We start from the raw sequence: 25340 nt of genomic DNA on the forward strand, positions 1-25340 counted from the left end.
AACTTAATCAAATTTATACTTCTTACCCTTTATAAACGAGTGAGCGCTTACTCAAACTTGAAATAAGGTAGCTCATATGCTTAGTAGTCGAGTTGAGTGATTGTTTGAACATAGGCTTACTCAAACTTGAAGTGATGTAGCCCTTTAGGCTTATTAGTTGAGTGAGTGATTTGAACTCGAAGTAATATAGTCCGTAAGCGTAAAGATCGAGTGAGCGTTTGTTCGAACTCGAAACAAAAATATCTCGTAGGCTTAGTAGTCGAGTTAATGATTCGAACTTGAAGTAATGTAGCCCATAGGCATAATGGTCGAGTGAGTGCTTGCTCGAACTCGAAATAAAAGTAGCGCGTAGGCTTAGTAGTCGAATAAATGATTTGAACTCAAAGTAATGTAGCCCGTAGGCGTAATGGTCAAGTTAGTGCTTGCTCGAACTCAAAATAAATGTAGCTCGTAGGCTTAGTAGTCTAGTGAATGATTCAAACTCGAAGTAATGTAGCCCGTAGGTATAATGGCCGAGTGAGTGCTTGCTCGAACTCAAAATAAAAGTAGCCCTTTAGGCTTATTAGTTAAGTGAGTGATTCGAACTCGAAGTAATATAGTCTGTAAGCGTAATGATCGAGTGAGTGCTTGCTTTAACTCGAAATAAAAGTAGCATGTACGCTTAGTAGTAGAGTGAATGATTCAAACTCAAAGTAATGTAGCCCGTAGGCATAATGGTCGAGTGAGTGCTTGCTCGAACTCGAAATAAAAGTAGCCCGTAGGCTTAGTAGTCGAGTGAATGATTCGAACTTGAAGTAATGTGTCCCGTTGGCGTAATGGTCGAGTGAATGCTTTGTCAAACTTGAAATAAAAGTATCCCATAGGCTTAGTAGTCAAGTGAATGATTCGAACTCGAAGTAATGTGGCCCGTAGGCGTAATGGTCGAGTGAATGCTTTCTCGAACTCGACATAATAGTAGCCCATAGGCTTAGTAGTCGAGTGAATGATTCGTACTCAAAGTAATGTGGCCCGTAGGTGTAATAGTCAAGTGATCGCTTGCTCGAACTCAATCCTATTTGCATAATAAATCTCGAAATAGAGGGATGTTTCTTGGATATAAAATATCGGTAAAGAAGAGAACTTTCTTTGAAAGTCATTATACATGTGTTCATGTTTTGCGTCAGGGTTCGGGCCAATTACATGAGCATGGTTTGTTTTGACAATTTGGCTCTTACAACTTTTCCTATTGGAACCCTGTTGTTAAGAAATAACTTTCTTACATCAGAACTTGGTATATTTGAGGGCTAATGCCTCCCCCCCAGTATTCGAGATTTATTGTAAAGAGGCCTCAGATACTATCGAATTGTTTCTAAGTTTAGCACGATCACTAGTTGCCTCATTAAAAACCTTGCCGAAAAACCCATTAGGGATAAAAACCGGTCCAAGGAAAAAAGTGCAATGCGTGCTTTCATACATAAGGCTTTGTGTTGAAGGATCCATCCTAGTTTCGAAATGTAAACGAATATGGGAGGATCGTACCTTAGCAGTAGTGTCGTTTAGGTGTGACACATTCCAATTGCTTGATAGTTGTTTGCCGTTTATAATACCGAGCTTGTATGATCCTTTTCCGACATTTTTGAGAACCTGATATGGTCCTTCCCAATTCGGTCATAGTTTTCCTTCGTTTGGATTTCGGGTGCCGATGGTGACTTTCCTTAGCACTAAGTCCCAGAGTTTAAAATGGCAAAGCTTGTTTCTTCAATTATAGTATCTTTCGATTCGCTTCTTTTGGGCGGCCAATTGGACGAGAGCAACTTCTCATTTTTCATCTGATAATTCGAGGCTAGTGTTCATAGCCTCGTTATTTGACTCTTCTGTTGTGTACCAAAACTTGGCACTGGGTTCCCCGACTTTGACTGGAATCAAGGCTTCGGAGCCATATAGTAAGGAGAACGGGGTCGCCCCCGTACTAGATTTTGATGTTGTTTGATATGTCCAAAGAACTTCGGGTAGGATTTCTCTCTATTTTCCCTTAGCGTCGTTCAGCCTCTTCTTTATGTTTTGAATAATAGTTTTGTTTGTTGATTCAGCCTGTCTGTTATCACTGGGGTGATAAGGTGTTGATAATATCCTCTTTATTTTGTGGTCTTCGATGAATTTGGTCACTTTGCTGCTAACAAACTGCTTCCCATTGTCACACACTATTTCGGCGGGTATTCCGAATCGACATACGATATGATCCCAGATAAAGTCTATAACCTCTTTCTCTGTTACTTTTACGAAAGCTTGTGCTTCAACCCATTTAGAGAAATAGTCAGTCATAAATAAAATGAATTTAGTTTTACCTAGGGTCGATGGCAGAGGGCCGACGATATCCATTCCCCATTTCATGAATGGCCATGGGGATAGGACTGAGTAAAGTTGCTCTCCGAGCTTATGGATCATTGGTGCAAACCTTTGACATTTGTCACAATTTCGAACAAACTCCTTTCCATATTTGACCATATCGATCCAATAATACCCTACCCTGATTATTTTTTGGATTAATGAATCGGCACCAGAGTGATTCCCACAAGTGCCCCCGTGCACCTCACGCAGGATGTGATCAGTGTCTCCTGGACCTAAGCATACTTCCAATAGTCCATCAAATGTCCTTCGATATAGCGATCCATCTGCAGTTAATGTGAATCGAGAAACTTTGGTTCATAGGGCCCTATAATGTTTAGGGTCCGATGGGAGCTTTCCATTCTTTAAGTATTCAATATATTTATTCCTCCAATCCCAAGTTAAGCTCGTAGAATTTTTCTCGGCACGACCTTCTTCGATCACGGTTCTCGAGAGTTGAACGACAGTCCCCGAGCTTATCTCGCCTTCCTCGACTGATGATCCCAAATTTGCAAGTGCATCAGCCTCACTGTTTTGCTCTCGTGGAACATGCTGTAAAGTCCATTCTTTGAAATGGTGCAAAGTGACCTGCAGTTTGTCCAAATACCTTTGCATTCTATCTTCTCGAACTTTAAAGGTTTTGTTTACTTGATTTACTACCAACAAAGAGTCACACTTGGCTTTGATGACTTCTGCTCCTAAGTTTTTAGCTAGCTCTAGACCTACAATCATGGCATCATACTCGGCCTCATTTTTAGTCAACCTAGTAGTTTTGATAGATTGCCTACTAGTGTTACCTGTGGGTGGATTTAAAATGATTCCTAGCCCGGACCCCTTTACGTTCAAAGCCCCATCCGTAAAAAGGGTCCATATCCCTGATGACATACCCGATTTCAATAAGAGTTCTTTTTCGACTTCGGGTATGAGGGTCGGCGTGAAATCAGCCATAAAGTCTGCTAATATTTGAGACTTGATGGCCGTATGGGGTTGATATTCGATATCATACCCACTGAGTTCGATGGCACATTTGGCCAATCGGCCTGATAGTTCGGGTTTGTGAAAAATATTACGAAGCGGGTAAGTGGTTAATACGCATATGGGGTGACATTGAAAGTACGGTCTTAACTTTCTAGAGGCGCTTATAGGTGCAAGTGCCAATTTTTCTAGGTGCGGATATCTAGTTTCCGCTTCTCCTAAGGTTCGACTTATATAACAAACGGGAAATTGCGTACCTTGCTCTTTTTGAACTAGGATATCACTTACCGCGATTTTTGATACTGCCAAGTACAAGTAAAGTCTTTCGTCTGTTTTTGGAGTATGAACCAGTGGTGGGCTCGATAGATATCATTTTAATTCCTCTAATGCCTGTTGGCATTTTGGAGTCCAATTGAAATCGTTCTTCTTTCTGAGTAGAGAGAAAAATTTGTGACTTCGATCCCATGACCTCGAAATAAATCGGCCTAAGGCTATAATCCGTCTCGTTAGCCTCTATACAGATTTCACATTGTCCACGATGGTGATGTATTCGATGGCCTTGATTTTATCGAGGATAATCTCGATCCCCCAATTTGACACCATGAAGCCGAGGAACTTGCCCGAACCAAACCCGAAAGCACATGTCGCGGGGTTGAGATTCATGTTGTATTTCCTTAAAATCTCGAATGTTTCCTGCAAATGGGTCAAATGGTCCTCTGCGCGCAGGGACTTAACTTGCATGTCATCAATATAAACATCCCTTAATTTACTTATTTGTTCCTCGAATATTTTATTTACTAGGCATTGGTAAGTAGCTCCCGCATGTTTTAGCCTGAAGGGCATTACATTATAACAATATGTTCCATAATTGGTGACAAATGAAGTCTTTTCCTGGTGTTCTGGGTTCATTTGGATTTGATTTTATCCGGAATAGGCATCGAGAAAAGTAAGGATCTCGTGGTCGGCCGGGGCATCAATCACGCGATCGATGTTGGGCAGCGGAAAGGAATCTTTGGGGAATACTTTGTTCAAATCCTTATAATCTACACACATCCTAATTTGTTTCCTTTTTTAGGAACTTAAACTACATTGGCTAACCATTCAGGATATTTCACCTCCCGAATGGACCCTATTTTGAGAAGTTTGGTTACCTCGTCCTTTATGAATGCATGATTTACCTCGGACTGGGATCTTCTTCTTTGCTTTACCGATCTGAACCTAGGGTCCAAGCTCAACCAATGTGTCGTTATATACGGTAGGATTCCTGTTATATCTAAATGGGACCAAGCAAAATAATCCATGATATCGATAAGAAATTGAATAAGTCTGTTCCTGAGTTTGGGGGTTAATCTCGTTCCCAGGTATACCTTTAGTTCGGGCAAATGCTCGATTAGTATGACTTGCTCCAATTCTTCGATCGTTGATTGGGTGGCGTTGGAATCATCGGGAAGTACGAAGGATCCAGGAATCCTATTATCATTATCTTCACCGATCTTCTGACTTCTGTTTGGGTTAAAGTCTGTGTCTGTGACTGCTATTTGGCACTTTGTTCCCCTTTTGAGATCAATCCCTTTATTGTCGAAGGCGATGATATCGGATTCGCTTCCTCGGCGGCAAAAATTTCTCTTAAGGTCGGTTGCTCTTCGTACACTGTTATGACCCCCGTCGATGTTGGGATTTTTAGAACCTTGTGTAGGGTCGACGATACAACTCTCATGAAGTGGATCCATGGCTTTCCAAAAAGGGCATTGTACCTCATGTCACCTTCGATTACGTGGAACTTCATTTCCAGGATGGTCCCAGCCACATTTATCGGCAGAATTACCTCGCCTTTGGTGGTTTCAAAAGCCATATTGAATCTGTTTATAAACAGGGTCGTGGGTACGATCTGCTCCTATAGACCGAGTTGTTGTACGACCTTCAACCTAATGATGTTGGCCGAGCTCCCTGGATCAATTTACACATGCTTAACTTTAGTTTTATTCATAAGTACGGATATTACCAGTGCATCGTTATGAGGTTGAATGACTCATTCTTCATCTTTATCATTGAATGACAAAGTTCCTATGGGTGCGTAATCCTGAGTTCGTGATTGCTTTTCTCTCACAATCGATGTCTTAGTTCGTTTAAGCACCGGCCCTAGAGGGGTATCGACACCGCCGATGATCATGTGAATGACGTATTGTGGTTCTTTTTGTTCGTTCTACTTGCCGAAATACCTTTTTTTGAAATGGTTCTTCACACTGTCGCTTAACCATTCTAGAAGGTGCCCCTTATTGAATAATCGGGCTACCTCCTCTCTTAGTCGTCTGCAATCTTTCGTTCTGTGGCTATGGGTGCCATGATATTCTCACATTTGGTTGGGATTTCTCTGGGCAAGATCGCTCTGCATGGGTCAGGGCCATTTAGTGTCTTTGATGCATCCGATAGTCGACACGATAGCGGATGCAACAATGCTGAGGTTATACTCCAATAACCGAGTCGCTTTCTTAGATTCGGTAGGCCTGTCGAACCCATTTCAATTCATTAGTCCCCGAGACCCTTGACCACGATCACTTCTTTTGTTGATTTGTCCGGTGTTACGTTTCGATTCATTGATTCTATGGTTTTCGTTATACGGTCGATATCGATCCTTGATCGAACCTTGTTCTCGATTGATATCCCTTCGAGCAGCGGGTTCAGCCCCCAACTGATTATCTTCGACTCTAATTTTTGATTGGTACCGATTGTGCATGTCAGCCTAAGTGATAGCTGGGTACTCAATCAGGGTATGCTTCAGTCGTCGTGATGCCGTCGAACTTCGTTCAATCAAACCTTGAGTGAAAGCTTGAACAACCCAATCATCTATGACTGGTGAAAGATCCATTCGTTCCATTTGAAAACGAGATACGAACTCCCTTAGCATCTCGTTATCATTTTGTCTTACCTTGAAAAGGTATGTTTTCCTCGTTGTGACCTTTATAGCCTCGGCGTGTGCCTTTACGAAAGAATTTGCTAACGTGGCAAATGAATCGATCTAATTCGGTAGTAGGTTGTGATACCAAATCATTGCTCCTTTCGAGAGGGTCTCTCCAAAGGTTTTCAACAACACAGATTCAATTTCATCATCTTCCAAATCATTACCCTTGATGGCGCACGTGTAAGAGGTGATGTGTTCTTAGGGATTGGTCGTTCTGTTATATTTGGGAATATCGGGCAAACAGAATTGTTTGGGGATTGATTTTGGGGTCGCGCTCGAGGGGAAAGGTTTTTGCACAAATTTTTTGGAATCCAACACTTTTATCATTGGTGGAGCCCCCGGGATCACGATTGCGGGAGTAGTCCTCGATTTCTGCTCATTTGAACTAACTATAGCTGGCTTCATTCCGTGGGCAATTTCTCGGGGTGGACTGGGCTCCGACCTACTTGGTAACTGGGTTTGGCTATGCAACTGAGCTATCGCTACCTGTTGGGCTTGTAACTTTTCAAAAATCATACGCAAGCTGACGCTATTTTCCTCAGTGTTATGGGTGTTTCGAGCTGCATACCGAGTGCCACTATGAATGCTATTTTCAGGTTCAGAATGTATGTTTGCCACAATTGCCACATGTGAATTGATATCTATCGGCACTCCGATCCGAGCTCCAACGGTGTTGACAAGTGGTCTTTCGGCACTGTGTGTCAAGTTGTTTTTCTCATCTTGATGACCAACTTCGTTGTCGATAGGTAAGGCCATTTGATTGGTAGTTAGTTGTTGCTAATCCGAAATCCGAGATACTATCGGAAACAAGCGTAAACAGTGTGTTTTTGCAGATTCGTATCAAATAACCACTGTTATCCTTAGCCCCATGGTGGGCGCCAAACAGTTTATCCGAAAAACGGATAGAGTTGAATTTGTATGTAGTTCTAAGGATATGTGGTATAGCTTAATGGCAAACGTAAGGATAAATAGAAATATCAAATATGGATTGCAAAGAATGAAAAGTAAACAAGGTTGTAAAGAAGATGATTTTTATGACTAAACAAGTTGAATCAATTTTATGAAGCTTAAAAGAATAACTCTTCAATATAGGAGAATATGGTGCTTGAATTACAATGTAAGCCAAAAAACTTTGTCCTTAGAGAAATAATAACCATCACTTTTATAGTAGAGGGATCTTACTTTAAATATCATTAAAAATACATAGTGGGAGACCCATGATAAATCAACTTTTTTATAATTCCTACCAGGATTCTTTCCTCTAGTAGGATTGTAACGGCTCCTGTCTATGAGCTCGATATTGGATCGAGTTTTCGGTCTTGACTCGAGCTCTCGATCTTGACTTGAGCTCGATTCTGACTCGGATCCTTGAATTGATTCAAGGTCAGTATTGGTCGGTCTCTGAATCATAAACTCGATAACTTTACTTTGTATCATAGTCCGACTTGGATTCCAGATTGATAATGATATCGAGCTCGATATTGATTGGTCCCTCGGGCTCGAAGCTTGTTTGTACCATCTTCGAAACCCATCTCAAAGTCTTACATTGATCCATTACGTTTTGACCTCGATCAATCGTACGAAGGCCGAAATCTATTTCGACCGTATACACAGGTGACAAGTTTTTCTTTTTTATGTTTGTACACATTCTTACAGTTTTACTTTTATATTGGAAATCTTGTCTCTCGTTTTTTTTAAAGTAATACTAGTACGTATTTTTAGTTGATGTTATTTTCGTTAAATGTTATTTTTACAGTATGCTTGGATGGAAGTGCTCCCGCATTCCACTTTTATTTTGGAACTGGATCAGGAATGTATAGCTGGCTTATTCACCTTCAGGTTAATCACACTCGAAATTTATGTTAGTAGGGTAGTGTATATTTGGGATCTTTGTACAAATAGTCGGTCATATTCATCGTTTACTTTTTCTACCCATATACATAGATTATGGCTAATTCGTTTTATATTTTACTTAATATTTTGGCTCATCTTTAACTCTAAATTTCTAGGGCGGCAGATGGTGCGAAATCGCTTCAGACTGCCAAGCTCGTGCGGCTACCGACTTATCTTCGAAAAATATGACAAAAATAGCATATTTTACTGGAGTTCTAAGCATCGATTCTCAACTTAATCCAAGTGGTTTAATTATACGCGCTATGTGTATTTACCCTTTTTTCCCTTCTCTCTTGCAGCACTATGTTGTAGCAATAACACTAACTAACTCAACGATGTTTTCAGACTTTTACAACTAGAACCGAGTCAAGGTTAGATATTGCGATGGGTCATCCTATACTGACAATAATGAAGAAGTTGACCCCGTAAGTTAGAATCTTCTAATTAGTCATGTTAGAAGTTTATCTGTTTAACTCGATCTCTAACTAGAAATGCCAAAATATTTCAGGATACTAACCTCCACTTCAGAGGAGCAAGAATATTTGAAGCTATTATGAAGTATTTGTTAGGTCAAAGGGATGATTTATGCTCAAAATGTATGTCTTCATCCCCTCCCCCCCCCCCCCCGGGACCGATTTATGATCTCTAAGATGGCTAAAATACAAAATGGTTTCAATTTTATGACATGCCATTAGTGGCGGACCCACGATTTTGTCCAAGCGGGTTCAATTAAAAAAGTTCATAACTAATATATGCGGTATAAGGCACAAGAAACATGTTTTTTTTTGTCTTTAGTGCTCAAAATGTGATCTCGTAATAAAATTCTCTTAAAGTCGGTGGTCTATATTTTAAACAAATATTTTCTTATTTTAATTTTAAAATCTAATTTTAACTAATTTATTGAACTTTAACAAAAAAACAAATTGACCAATTTTAGAATTTACTAACTCTTAAGAAATTTGATCGATTATAAAATCTTTTTAGCATTTATAAATAACAAGTTATTATTTGAAAAAGAAGACAATAAGAAAAGATTAACAAACTAAATTAAATTAACACCAATAATCAAAGAAAGAGAGCTTATACACTAAAAAGAAATTTACGTAAAGAATTTCTTCATAAAATAAATTAAATTAAACTAACAAATGACAAATAATTTCAACAAATATATTTGCATGTCTTAGCAAATTTAATGAAAGGGGAAACTAAACTTCAATATAATTTCTATTGAATTTATGTAAAGAAATTAAACTATAAAATAAAATTAAAAAACGGCAAAATATATACTACAAGGAAAATAATTTGATTTGGTTGCAAAGACAATTACATTAGGCTATGCTGCTATCTTTATGGAATTGTTTCCTTTTCTGATTCTTGTTGCAATTTGTACAAACAAAAAAATAAAGTTGGCACAAAACATGAAAAGGATTCGAACACACGACCTAACCAATACTTTAAATCCGCTCGACCACTTTCGCTAGAGCAAAGCTTATGTCAAGTGGGTTCAAATATAATTTCTATACAAAATTTACCTTGCTTTAGACGTAATTTATATATATACGCAGTATTATGTTTTGACGAAGCGGGTTCAGTTGAACTCACTTATCACCACGTGGGTCCGCCTTTGCAGGCCATCCTCAGTGGAACTTCAGCAGGAGGGTTGGGTGCGATCCTGAGTTGTGATAAGTTTAGATTATTTCTCCCATTAACTGCTAGAGTGAAATGCGTCTCGGATGCTGGTTTTTTTGTCAATAAGTAAGTTTGCTGACTCTACTCGAATTTCTAGGCCTCATTTGTTTTTTATAAGATTAAGACGTCTGAATCTGAATACACATATGAATATCACGATGTGTATTAATATTAAGACATTTGAATCTGATTACACATCTGAATATTAAAATGTGTATTAAGATCTGAATACTAAATGATTAAGACCGTTTGATTTTTAACATCTGAATGTATGCAATTTATCTTTATTTGAAAATTAATAAACATAAAATTCAATTAAAATACGAATCAATATAATATTCTATGGCAGTTGCTGATGGTAATGGCTAACAGTGGTGCTAGTGAATCCTGACTAGAGGCGGCGGTTGGTGGTAGTTTTGGTTGATGGTGGTGGTTCAGGGTAGTAGCTAGTGGTAATTGACAGTGGTAGATATTATGATTGAGGATGGTGGTGGTGGGTGGTTATAGTTAGTAATGGCGGGTGGTGGTGGTAGTTATGATTGAGAAAGGTGGTGGTGGGTGGTGGTAGTTTATAATGATAGGCAGTGCCGGCTATGTTGTTGCCAGTGATGGGAAGGTTAGTTGTGCTAGTTGAGGTGAATGAGTGTTGGTTATGGTTGAAAATGATGGTAGTGGAGTGGTGGGGATGGTGGATGATGGTAGTCGATAATTATGATTATCCAAAATGTCACCTTTAAATTTAATAATTAATTTTGTATTCTAAGACCTCAAAAAGCACTATTTATCAATTATCGACTTGCGTGCGTAGTCTGCAAAATTTTCTGAAAAGTTTTCAGGTGAAAAATGGATTAAAATGTGAATTAGAACTTTAAAACTCAACTAAGTTGACTTTGGTCAACATTTGAAGCAAATGGACTCGAATTAGTATTTTGACAGTTCCGGTAGGTCCGTATCGTTATTTGGAACTTAGCCATATGCCCGGAATCAAATTCCGAGGCCTGTAGCCCGAGTTATGTAATTTTGATAAAAAATTAAAAGTTTAAGTTCAAATAGTGTTCGGATGTGAAATTATGTGCAAACGACCCTGGAATAGAATTTTGATGATTCCAACAGCTATGTATGGTGATTTTGGACATAGGAGCATGAACGGAATTTTATTTGGAAGTCTGTAGTGGAATTAGGCTTGAAATATCAAAAGTTGAATTTTTTGAAAGTTTGACCAGGGGGTTGACTTTTTGATAACGAGGTTGGAATTCGATTCTGGAAATTTGAATAGGTCTGTTATGTTATTTATGACTTGTGTGCAAAATTTGAAGTCATTCCGAATTGATTTGATGTGTTTCGGCACAAGGTATAGAATTTGAAAGTTCAAAGTTCATACATTTTGATTTGAGGTGCGATTCATCGTTTTGATGTTGTTTGATGTGGTTTGAAGCATAGACTAAGTTCGTATTGTATTTTGGGACATGTTAGAATAATTGGTTAAGGTCCCGAGGGTTTCAGGTGGTTTTCGGAAGGTAAGCGGAATGGATTTCGGACAAAGAGGGTTGCTAGAAATTTCTGTTGTGAGAAATTTCGTGCGTGAAGCCAACTTTCGAAGCTTATATCTGGCAATTCATAAGTAATCAGAACATTTTCAAAACATCAAAGTTGTTTTCAAATCATTCATTATTTGGACATTTGTACAGAAAGTTATGATGGATTGAATGAAGGCTGCTAGAGCAATTTCGCCATAAATATCTGATGTGTGGAGTCGACTTTGGAAGCTTATATCTCGCAATTCATAAGGAATCGGAACATTTTCAAAACATGAAAGTTGTAGTCGTTTGATTCAAGTTTCCATAAAGTTAAACCATTCATCATTTGGACATTTGTACATAAAGTTATGATCTATTGAAGGAAAGCTGGTACAAGCAAGTTCTGGTGGACTTTTAGTGACGGATAGGCAGAAACTTAAGGACCAAAAATGGTCATTTCCTTAATTTGTTTTGGATTTTTGGAGCACGGTTCTTAGGAGATTTTCATGGAAAAATATTGGGGTAAGTGTTACTTATCCTATATTGATTATATTTCATGATTCCATACTCATTTACATCATGAATCTGTGAATTTATGGAAGAAAAATCAAGATTGTTTCAAAATCTTCCAAAAACGAAAATTTAAGATTCGGAGGTCGAGTTGTTATCAGAATTTGATAAAATCGGTATGGGTGGACTCGTAATTGAATGGGTTGTCGAATTTTGTAAGTTCGCCGGATTCCGAGATGTGGGCCCCACTGGCAAATTTTGAGCTAATTTCGAATTTTATTGAAAAATGTAATATGTTCTTATGAAATTGATTACTATAATTTTTGTTGACTGTATCAAATTAATTATGACTAGATATGAGTCGATCGGAGTTAGAAAATCGAGGAAAAAGCATAATACTTAGTTAAATTGGAGCAAGTCGAGGTAAGTGACTTGTCTAACCTTGTGTGGGAGAAAATTCCCCCCTAGGATTGATAATTGTACACGGGCTAAATGTGAAAGATTATGTTTTAAATTATGTAGATCATTGTTGTGCATTAATTAAATTATTTTATTTTGTTATATTTCTTTTATTCTGTGCATTATTTGAAAGTTGATTTTCTTTAAATTAAATATTATTTATATGAAGTATTTGACATTTTTAAACTTGATATTGAAGCAACGTATTAAAGATTTTGAAATATTACTTTCCTGAATTATTTACTCCTGAATAATTTTGTAAGATTTTCGTATTCATTGTGATGGATCAGTGAGCTCTTTATTGTGGAAAAATATAATTGTTGAATTATTTTGACATGAGCCGTGAGCTCTTTATTGTGAAAAAATACTATTGTTGAATTATTTTGACATGAGCCGTGAGTTCTTTATTATGAAAAACTATTATTGTTGAATTATTTTGACATGATCCGTGAGCTCTTTATTGTGAAAAAATATTATTGTTGAATTATTTTGGCAAGTTAAATTATTTGAGCACCTGAGGTGCAAATTGTGATATATTGATACGCATACGGTGGTATAAGGTCTGAGTATTGAAATGCATGCGGTGTGATAAAAGTGGCTTGATACGCGTGGCTAGTAAGGGAAACTACTAGAAGTCATACGGTGTGATAAGGATGGCTAAAACGCAGGATGCTATTTCGGGAAAAATGTTTTCTTTCAAATAAATTGTGAAGACTCCCGCGGTGAGATACGGAAATGAGATATTATGAATTTATTTATGATTTGGGACTACGAGGAGGTACCTCGGGAGTGACTTTTTTTTCAAAAAAAGTTTGATTTATGGCGGCAGTTGCCTTTGATTATTTGTTGTGATTTTTCTTGAAGTTGAATGGAAATTTTGTTTTGTTTTCACGAGATGTTATTTGCCATCATTTTGTGTAATTAAACGGTAACATGCTACTTGATTCATTTCCATTGTCATTTTATTTTATTATATTGTTAAATATTTTACCATGCCAATTATTATTTTCCAGTAGGGCCTGACCTGACCTCGTCACTACTCTACCGAGGTTAGGCTTGGCACTTACTGGATACCGCTGTGGTGTACTCATAATATGCTTCTGCACATCTTTTTGTGCAGATCCAGGTACACCTTATCAGACCAGGCATCAGTAAACTAGCTATACGTGGAGACGTCGAGGTATATCTACCAGCGTCCGCAGACTCCGGAGTCCCTTTCTATCTTACTATGTTGTTTTTCTTATTTGCTTTAGACTCTGATGTATAGAGACATAGAAAATAAATTCTTAGAAGCTTGTGACTTATTTATATCGGGTTTTGGAGGTTGAAATTGTTTGAATTACATTTTATTTATTTCAGATATTTATTATTATTCTGCATTGATAGGCATACCTAGTGTTAGAGACTAGGTGCCATCACGACCTCCTACGGAGGAAATTTGGGGTCGTGAGAGTTGGTATCAGAGCTCTAGGTACATAGGTGTCCTGAGTCACAAGAAGGTTTAGTAGAGTCTTGCGGATCGGTACAGAGACGTTTGTAATTATCTTCGAGTGTCTATGAAATTGTTAGGAAATATTCACTTCTTTGATTTCTTATCGTACGGAATTGATTTAGCTTGAAACTTATATCTTATATTCCTTGGTATCCACTCATGTATGACATTGCACACTCGGTATCAGTTGTGTGTCGACGGTTCGTGATGCCGCAAATGGACTACAAGGGAGCCAGAGATGCTCAAACATTGCCTCAACGTGTGATTCCGACTGAAGATGCGGGCGTATTGAGAGATTACCTAGTGAATCATGTGGGGGTGAAACAGATGTTGTCGTCTGGTTGATTTATACGAGCTGTGAAGGTTATTATTGTGGATCATCGGACGATGTAACCTATGACTTCGCGCCGAGTGGGGGGAGTCCACTACCCATGGGTGGATTGCGGGGTCATGTGTTATATTAATTTTGGCCTGAAATGTATATATGTGGTACTGAAAGATTCCCTAAAATTTACACATGTTTAACGCCTGAGATTTTGTAGAGGATAAAGTTGGGACTTGCGGTATGTCCGCCTCCTTAATAATCCTATACTTCAATACTATAGGAGTTATAGAAATAACTCTAAATTTACAGAAGGTCTACTCAGCCTGGACGTCACGGTTACGGATTTTGGGGTGCTTTGGAGGAAGTACAGTTGTTGACGAGATTCTGGACTATGTGGTTCGTGCGAAGATTTTTCTGTGTGGAGCTCTACTTTTGTGCTCGTTGTGTATAAATAGGGGTAAGGGTTACCCCAAAGAAGAATCGAAGAGTATGTTAAGAAATGGGTCAGCTCAACAGTGTTGAGTCAGCATAACAAAAGAAGAAATTTTCCTTGGGAGAGATAATTCTCCAGCGGTGTTCGTGGAAAGCCTATGAAGAGGGCAGACCAGCCAATGCAACACCGCCCATTTAGCTCAGTTCTCAGAAATGTTTTTGAAATGCTTCCCGGACTTTCTATAATGCATGGCACATAGGGTTTGAACGGTTGCGTCAGGTCACCATTGATGGTGTCAGAATATGCCATCAAGTTCAATAAGTTAGCCCGTCATACTCCTACTTTGCTTCCTACAGCCAGAGGACGAGTCCACAGACTCATTAAAGGACTCACTTATGATCGTAAAATTTTGTATGACTCGGGAGCTACAAGCTGATAGTTCATTTCTGCTAGCTGTAAAAATTGCCAAGATGTCTCAAGGTTCTGGTGGATTCAGTGGATTCTACTCTGCAAGTATAAATCATTATGGCGGGGGCTCAGGCAGTCGTCCAGCCCAGTTCGCACATCGGATTACTCGGGGTGCTCCAGTAAGTTCTTTTAATGCACCATCGACATGAGTTCCTACAATGGTTATTCAAAAATATCTGACATAGACTCAATATGAGCAGCCTAACCCACAAAGGGGTTGTTATGAATACGGTGATACTAGGAACATTATGAGAAAATTGTCCCAAACTTGGGAGAGACTTATTTTATCAAAGCACTCAGGCTATGTGCCCCATTGCAGTTACTACACCACCCACACGACCATTTAGGGGTGGAGGACAGACGGGTAGAAGGCGTCCTAGAGGTGGAGACCCAGCCGTTGATATATTTGTTTTATGGTATGGCGGAGGTCGCTACATCAATTGGTGTCGTTATAGGTACGACCTTGATATAATATAAAGGAATAATTTTCTTAAATTGATTCGGTTCTGAGTATCGAGATAAGTCCTCCTATTGTGCTCCACTTATGAGTGAGCTTCATAATTCTATAATCTACATATGTGTTTACCCCTGTTGGGAGATTTTATGGAGATAACGATGCCTATTATTTCGTGTTGGTCACTAATAAGAGCTGCGAGGATAAATGTGGCTTTCTGTTACTCATTTCAATAAATTTTGATGTAAATTCCAAATAATTAATTGCAAATTGTGAATTATTTGCCCTACTGGTGTGGGGTTCATTATGTGTTGTGATTTGGTGTAACCGAAATTATTTAAAAGGAGAAAATAGAAATTATCAATTGGCACGATGTGCATATTACTTGTGATTTTGAACTGAGGATGAGATCCTTATATTTTTATATAAATTGATATGTTTAAACCGGGCTACAAGCTGCGGTGGAAGTTATATAAGGACGAGATCCTTGTGAGGAAAATTCGTGTGTTTAAGTTCTCCCTTGTGAAATTAAATTTGTACTATAGTACTAATAGGGAGTCATGCCTGTTAGGCTTATTTGAAAATTCTTATATGAAATTCTCTGTGCATAGTTGTCAAATTCGTGTTGCAATTATTAATTTTTAACATATGAGGTAGGTGCCCGCCCAGGTGGCGTTAAATGTGACTCGTTTATTCGGGTAAATAATTATGAGGTCTTCATGCCTCGCATCTAGTTATCAGTATTGTGAAGGTTTGAAATGAGATTTTTGTTAACATGAGGTTAAATGATGATTCTGTAATTGATTATGAACAACTATTAAGACCAAATTGACACAAGAGGGTGCCCCATTTACAGGGTCAGACGAGTGTGAGTTGAGCTTTCAGAAGCTCAAGATCACTTTGACTCTGACACAAACGTTGGTATTACTTACATGTTCAAGGTCTTATACTACGTATTATGACGCGTCGCGTATTGGTCTCGGTGAAGTATTGATGCAAGATGGTAGGGTGATTGCCTATGCGTCCAGACAGTTAAAGGTACATGAGAAGAATTTTTCGGTCCATGGCCTTGAGTTAGCAGCTATTGTTTGTGCCTTGAAGATTTTGGCGGCATTATTTGTACGGTGTCCGTTGTGAGGTCTACACCGATCACTGGAGTCTACAACATCTGTTTAAACAGAAAGATCTTAATTGCAGCAACATAGATGGTTGGAGTTGCTTAAGGATTATAATATCACCATTCTCTATCATCCTGGGAAGGACAATGTAGTGGCCGATGCCTTGAGTCACAAGGCAGAGGGTTTGGGCGGCTTAGCATATTTACCGGTAGCAGAGAAGCCTTTGGCCTTGGATGTTCAAGCCTTGGCCAACTAGTTTGTCAGATTGGATGTTTCCGAGCCGAGTCGAGTTTTGGCTTGTGTGGTTTCTCAGTCTTCTCTTTATGATCGTATCAGGGAGCGTCAGTATGATGACCCCCATTTGCTTGTCCTTAAGGATATAGTTCATCACGATGATGCCAAGGAAGTCACAATTGGAGATGATGGTGTATTACGGATGCAGGGCAGGCTATGTGTGCTTAATATAGATGGTTTGCATGAATTGATTCTCCAGGAGGCTCACAGTTCGCGGTACTCCATACATCTTGGTACTGCGAAGATGTAGCAGGACTTGAGGAAACATTACTGGTGGAGGAGGATGAAGAAAGACATAGTGGATTATGTAGCTCGGTGTCTAAATTGTCAACAAGTGAAATATGAGCATCAGCGATCGAGTGGATTGCTTCAGAATGGCAATGGGAAAGGATCACTATGGATTTCGTTGTTGGGCTCCCACGAACTCAGAGGAAGTTCAATGCAGCTTGGGTGATTGTGGATAGATTGACCAAGTCAGCTCATTGCAATCCTGTGATGACTACCTACTCTTCCGAGCAGTTAGCTAGAATCTATATTCGTGAGATTGTCAGATTTCACGGTGTACCGGTATCTATCATCTCTGATCGGGGTACGCAGCTTACATCACGGTTCTGGAGGGCAGCACAACGTGAGTTAGGTACTCGGGTAGAGTTGAGTATAACATTTCACCCTCAGACGGACGGGCAGTCCGAACGCACTATTCAGATACTGGAGGATATGCTTCGTGTGTGTGTGATAGATTTTGGGGGTTCTTGGGATCAGTTCTTACCATTTGCAGAGTTTGCTTACAATAACAGTTACCAGTCAAGCATTCAGATGGCTCCGTATGAGGCCTTGTATGGTAGGCGGTGCCGATCCCCAGTAGGATAGTTCAAACCGGGTAAGGCTAGACTATTAGGTACAGACTTGGTTGAGGATGCATTGGAAAAGGTTAAGTTGATTCAGGATCGACTTCGTACAGCCCAATCTAGACAGAAGAGTTATACGGATCGAAAGGTTCGTGATGTTGCATTCATGGTTGGTGAGCGGGTATTGCTCCGGGTTTCGCGTATGAAGGGTGTGATGAGGTTCGGGAAGAAGGGCAAGTTGAGCCCTAGGTATATTGAGCCTTTTGAGATTCTTGAGAGAGTTGGATAGATGGCTTACAGACTTGCATTAACACCTAGTCTCTTTGTAGTTCATCCGATATTCCATGTTTCTATGCTTCGAAAATATCACGGAGATCCATCTCATGTGTTAGACTTCAGTTCGGTTCAGTTGGACAAGGATCTATCTTATGTTGAGGAACTAGTGGCTATTTTGGATAGGCATGTTCGAAAGTTGAGGTCAAACAATATTGCTTTCATAAAGGTTCAGTGGAGGGGTCATCCGGTCGAGGAGGCGACTTGGGAGACCGAGCATGATATGCGCAGCTGTTATCCACACTAATTCACCAGCTCAAGTACTTTTTCTAACTCCGTTCGAGGACGAACACTTGTTTTAGAGGTGTAGAATGTGATGACCCAAAATGTCATCTTTAAATTCAATAATTAATTTTGTAATCTAAGACCTCAAAAAGCACTATTTATCATTCCTCAACTTGCGTGCGTAGTTTGTAAAATTTTATGGAAAGTTTTCAGGTGAAAAATGGATTAAAATGTGAATTAGAGCTTTAAAACTTAACTGAGTTGACTTTGGTCAACATTTTGCGCAAACAGACTCGAATCAGTATTTTGACAGTTCCGGTAGGTATGTATCGTTATTTGGGACATAGGTGTATGCCCGGAATCAAATTCCAAGGTCCCTAGCCCGAGATATGGAATTTTGATGAAAAATTAAAAGTTTAAGTTCAAATAGTGATCGGATGTCAAATTATGTGCAAATGACCCCGGAATAGAATTTTGATGATTCCAACAGCTGTGTATGGTTATTTTGGACTTAGGAGGGTGATCGAAATTTTATTTGGAAGTCAGTAGTGGAATTAGGCTTGAAATGCCAAAAGTTAAATTTTTGGGAAGTTTGACCAGGGGGTTGACTTTTTTATATCGAAGTCGGAATCCAATTTGAGAAATTGAAATAGGTTTGTTATGTCATTTATGACTTGTGTGCAAAATTTGAAGTCATTCTGAATTGATTTGATGTGTTTCGGCACAAGATATAGAATTTGAAAATTCAAAGTACATAGATTTTGATTTAAGGTGCGATTCGCCGTTATGATGTTGTTTGATGTGGTTTGAAGCATTGACTAAGTTCGTATTATATTTTGAGACATGTTGGAATAATTGGTTATGGTCCCGAGGGTCTCGGTTGGATTTCGGACAAAGAGGGTTGCTAGAAATTTTTATTGCAGAAATTTCGCCAGAAATTTCTTGTGCGTGGAGCCAACTTTGAAAGCTTATATCTGGCAATTCATAAGTACTCGAAAAAATTTTAAAACATGAAAGTTGTAGTCGTTTGATTCTAGGTTTCAAAAAATTAAACCATTCATTATTTGGACATTTGTAGAGAAAGGTATGATGGATTGAATGAAGGCTAGTAGAGCAGTTTCGCGAGAAATTTCTGATGCGTGGAGCCGACTTTGAAAGCTTATATCTCGCAATTCATAAGGAATCGGAACATTTTCAAAAATGAAAGTTCTAGTCGTTTGATTCTAGTTTCCATAAAGTTAAACCATTCATCATTTGGACATTTGTACATAAAGTTATGATCGATTGAAGGAAGGCTGGTACAAGCAAGTTCTGATGGACCTTTAGTGACGGAAAATGGACTTTTAGTGACGGATAGGCAGAAACTTAAGGACCAAAAATGGTCATTTCCTTCATTTCGTTTTGGATTTTTGGAGCACGGTTCTTAGAATATTTTCACGGGAAAACATTGGAGTAAGTATTACTTATCCTATATTGATTATATTTCATGATTCCATACTCATTTACATCATGAATCCGTGAATTTATGAAAGAAAAATCAAGATTTTTGTAAAATCTTCCAAAAATAAAAATTTAAGATTTGGAGGTCAAGTTGTTATCGGAATTTGGTAAAATTGGTATGGGTGGACTCGTAATTGAATGATTATCGGATTTTGTAAGTTTCGTCGGATTCCGAGATGTGGGCCCCACTGGCAAATTTTGAGTTAATTTCGGATTTTATTGAAAAATATAATATTTTCTTATGAAATTGATTACTATAATTTTTGTTGACTGTATCAAATTAATTATGACTAGATACGAGTAGATCGGAGTTGAAAAATCGAGGAAAAAGCATAATACTTGGTTAAATTGGAGCAAGTCGAGGTAAGTGACTTGTCTAACTTTGTGTGGGGAAAATTCCCCCTAGAATTGATAATTGTAATATGTGAAAAGTCGTGCACACGAGGTGACGAGTTTGTACACGGGCTAAATGTGAAAGATTATGTTTTAAATTATGTAGATCATTATTGCGCATTAATTAAAGTATTTGATTTTGTTATATTCTTCATTATTGATTTAATGTTTATATTTTAAATTTGCTTTACCTTTTCCTGCTAATTGTTTTATCTGTTTAGTTGGAACTTGGTTTCTTTTATTCTGTGCATTATTTGAAGGTTGAATTTTTTTAAATTAAATATTATTAATATGAAGTATTTGACATTTTTAAACTTGATATTGAAGCAACGTATTAAAGATTTTAAAATATTATTTTCCTGAATTATTTACTCCTGAATATTTTTGTAAGATTTTCGTAATCATTGTGATGGAGCAGTGAGTTCTTTATTGTGGAAAAATATTATTGTTGAATTATTTTGACATGAACCGTGAGCTCTTTATTGTGGAAAAATATTATTGTTGAATTATTTTGACATGAGCCGTAAGCTCTTTATTGTGGAAAAATATTATTGTTGAATTATTTTGACATGAGCCGTTAGCTCTTTATTGTGAAAAAATATTGCTGTTGAATTATTTTGGCAAGTTAAATTATTTGAGCACCTGAGGTACAAATTGTGATATATTGTGATATTGATACGCATACAGTGGTATAAGGTCTGGGTATTAAAACGCATGCGGTGAGATAAGGGTGGTTTGATATGCGTGGCTAGTAGGGAGAACTACTAAAAATCATGCGGTGTGATAAGGACGGCTAAAACGCGGGATGCTATTTCGGAAAAAATATTTTCTTTCAAATAAATTATGAAGGCTACCGCGGTGAGATAAGGAAATGAATTATTATGAATTTATTTATGATTTGGGACTACGAGGAGGTACATCGGGAGTGCCCTAGTTGATATTGATTTATTGCCGCAGTTGCCTTTGATTATTTGTTGTGATTTTTGTTAAAGTTGAAAGAAAATTTTGTTTTGTTTCCACGAGATGTTATTTGCCATTATTTTGTGTAACTAAACGGTACCCTGCTACTTGATTCATTTCTATTGTCATTTTATTTTATTATATGGTTAAACATTTTACCATACCAATTATTATTTTTCAATAGGGCTTGACCTGACCTCGTCACTACTCTACCGAAGTTAGGCTTGGCATTTACTGGGCACCGCTGTGGTATACTCATACTATGCTTCTGCACATCCTTTTGTGCAGATTCAGGTACACCTTGTCAGACCAGGCATCAGTAAACTAGCTGTAAAAGGAGACTTCGAGGTATATCTGTCAGCGTCCGCAGACTCCGGAGTTCCCTTTTATCTTACTATGTTGTCTTCCTTAGAAGCCTGTGACTTATTTCTACCGGGTTTTGGGAGTTAAAAATTATTTGAATTGTAGTTTATTTATTTCAGATATTTATTATTATTCCACATTGATAGGCTTACCTAGTGTTAGAGATTAGGTGCCATCACGACCTCCTACAGAGGGAATTTGGTGTCGTGACAATAATGGTGGCTATGATTGAAGATGGTGGTGGTGGTGGTGGTGGTTGAGTATGGTGGTGGTGGGTGGCATGGTGGTAGTTGATAATGGTTGGCGGTGGCGGCAGTTAATAATAAATTTGGATGATAGCATCTTAATGAAATTAAGTCTCTGTTATAAATCTTAATCATACATACCTATTCAGACCCATTAAGTGGTAGTGAAATAAAAAAACAAACACACTTAATGATTAAGATCTGAATAATTAAGATTCTGACTTTAAAAACAAACGCACTTAATGTCTTTGATTTGAACAATTAAGATTCAGACCTCCATTAAATGCAAACAAATGAGGCCTCTTAAAAAACGAAAAAAAAAAAGAGATAGAAAACAACTGCACCTATTCATTAAATTCCTATAGTTGTGGAATAATTTTCTACGCTGCAATTGAGTGTTGTTTTGCTAACTCTCAAATGAGTTCATATGCAGAGAAACTATATATTGTGAACCACTTATTGAGGAGAAGTATAAAAGAGTTGTTGCTTTGCACTAAGAAGCATTATTTAAAATAGTTTCTCTTTTCTTATCGTTATTATATATTTCATCTCTTTTCTTTTATTATATAACCACTACAGTTTACTTTTTTCCTTGTACCTTATGTATATAAACATTAATTGTTGACTAATTTTGGGGTGTACTTTATTAGGAATCTGCCAAGAACCTGCCATTTCTTGCACGGCCTTGAGCTTAGACCCAAGTTTGGTATGAACAGTTTTATTTATAATTTATTTCTTTTTGAAAAAATATTATCCAACATGATCTTTCAAACTAATATAAATCAATTCAATGATTTGGCAGTGCTTCTTCCCTCAGTATGCAGCAAGACATATTTGCACACCTCTTTTCATCGTCAATACGGCCTATGATTCTTGGCAGGTTATAAATTCAATTTCTATGATTTACAAATTGTTTTCATATATGCTACTTTATTACTTTATTTCTTTAGCTTCCCTTCAAATTCTAATTGGTTTTACGTTTTTGATTCTTGAAACTTAGATTAACAACAGTTTTGTTCCTCGAGTTGCTGATCCTAACAATGAGTGGCTATATTGTAACCATGATATAAATATATGCTCACCTAATCAAATCCAAACTCTCCAAGGTCAGTACCAATAGATGGGATTGTTTAATATAATTCTCTTTTAATCCAAACTCTCCAAGGTCATGTACATCAAAAGGATATTTCATTTCCTTTTGCCACTTCCACAATGGCATTGAAATACAACGTTACTGGTCCTCCAAAAACTCTCCAACTTTAGCTAACGTGGTCATTTTCTGTCACGACCCAAAATTTGACATGTCGTAATGGTGCCTATATCAATACTAGGCAAGCCGATAACATCAATAACCCCTGATTTCCTTTAAATTTGAAAAATAAAATATTTAAATAAAATACAAAATCCCACAAATACTGATACAACATTCCCCAAAACCTGATGTCACTTAGTTCATGAGCATCTATCATGAATTTAAGTTTGGAAAATACGGTCTATAATAGTGTGAGACCAAATGCAGTAAATAAGGAGATAGGGAATGAGAGGCAAGTTCTGCGAAACACTGCAGCTACTTCTGAATATCAGAAAAATCAACTGTGCGAAAGAAATCAACACCTGATATGTCCGGGAACACCTGCATTTGCACACGAAGTGCAGGATGTAGTATGAGTATACCCAACTCAGTAAGTAACAATAATAAATAAGGCACTGAAGATAGTGATGAGCTACACAGTTATAGTTCATTTTCAGTAATTCCAGTAGAGAGTAAATGTGCTTTCAAATCCAGCAGTTTAAGTCAAATCAGTTCTAGTTCATGTAATCCGATATAAAATCTTTCAATGAATTTCACAACAATGACAGATAGCACCTAAGACCAACAACAAATGAAAAGCAAGTACAACATCTCAGGACAACAATCACTCTCTGGGATCCCAGCCCTCAGCACTCACACTCAATGGGTACCCGCGCTCACTGGCGGTGTACAGACTCTGGAGGGGCTCCTACAGCCCAAGCGCTATAATTCGCACGGACAACTCATGTGCGATAGTATCAATATCTATATTTGTACGGACTACTCACGTGCTGCACGGATAACTCACGTGCTATAGTATAATATCTGGATCCGCATAGATAACTCACGTGCTAAAGTATAATATCTCACAATCAGGCCTCAGCCTCGCTCAGTCATAAATCTCTCCAGTCTCTCGGGCTCTCAACAATCATGAAATCAGCCCAAACAACAATGATATGATGCATCAATAATGAACAATAGATAATGAGATAAAATAATCAAGTAAACTTTAACTCAGTACAAAACAACAATTAAGTAGATAGTTCAACATATACACGACCTCTGTGGGTCCCAATAGTACCAACATATAGCCTAAACATGGTTTCTAACATGTCTTACAGTCAAATTTCCACAACACATAGAGAGCACATAGCTAACAACAAGTATTCCACTTTACAGTTTCCACAGGACGGACCAACTCACAATCCCTTCGGTGCATGCCCACACGCCTGTCACCAAGCATGTGCGTCGCCTTCAAAATAATCACATGATACAAAGTCTAGTGTTTCAAACCTTTAGGACCAGATTTATAACTGCTACTTATCTCAAACCGTGAAATTCTTATTCCGTTAAGCCTTTGCCTCGCGAATTGGCCTCCAAACGCCTCGAATCTCAAGATTTTCTGTGAAAACCTAGCTCAAAATTGCCCAGCCCGAGCTTGAAATGCCCCAAAAATGGCAAAAGCTCGAAACCCCTCTGTTTTGTATTGCCCAGGGATTTCCGTTTCTGCGGGATTTTGTGCACTTCTGCGGACACGCTTCTGGGAGGAGTTGTCCGCTTCTTCGAAGCTGCCTCACCAAGTGTCCTTGCGCTTCTATGATCAAACGCCCACATGTGCGGGGACGCTTCTGCAGCTACCTGCCACTTCTACGATCGAAGCCCCAGCCACACCTGGACACATATGCGATGGAAGGCTCGGTTCTGCTAGCTTGCACCTGTGATGGAAGTTCCGCAGGTGCGTTTACATCAGATGGTAGAAACCTTCAGATTTTCTTCCAAGTCCAAATTCTATCCGTTAACCAAATATACCATCAAGTCCTAAAACACCTTACAAACTTAGTCGAACCCTCAAATTACCTCAAACAACGGTAAAACCATGAATCATATTCTAATTCAAGCCTAAAAAAAATTGAAATTTCAAGTTTCCACAAATGACGCCGGAACCTATCAAATCAAGTTCGATTGAACTCAGATTTTGCACACAAGTCATAAATGACATACAGAGCTATTATAATTTTCAGAATTGAATTATGACCCCGATATCAAAAAGTGAACCTCCTGGTCAAACTTCCCAATAATTCAACTTTCGCCATTTCAAGCCTAATTCCACTACGGACCTCCAAATAATTTTTCGGACACACTCCTAAGTCCAAAATACCATACGGAGCTATTGGAATCATCAGAATTAAATTTTGAGGTCGTTTACACATAAGTCAATATCTGGTCAACTTT

At 38.2% G+C, this 25340-nt stretch overlaps 1 pseudogene; it reads left to right on the plus strand.

Moving 5' to 3' along the window:
• LOC117281538 (pectin acetylesterase 8-like) overlaps positions 1 to 25340 on the plus strand; it is a 36079-nt pseudogene that overhangs the window by 3986 nt on the left and 6753 nt on the right.

This window comes from Nicotiana tomentosiformis, chromosome 12 (genome assembly GCF_000390325.3).
Source record: "Nicotiana tomentosiformis chromosome 12, ASM39032v3, whole genome shotgun sequence".
Lineage (NCBI taxonomy): Eukaryota > Viridiplantae > Streptophyta > Magnoliopsida > Solanales > Solanaceae > Nicotiana > Nicotiana tomentosiformis.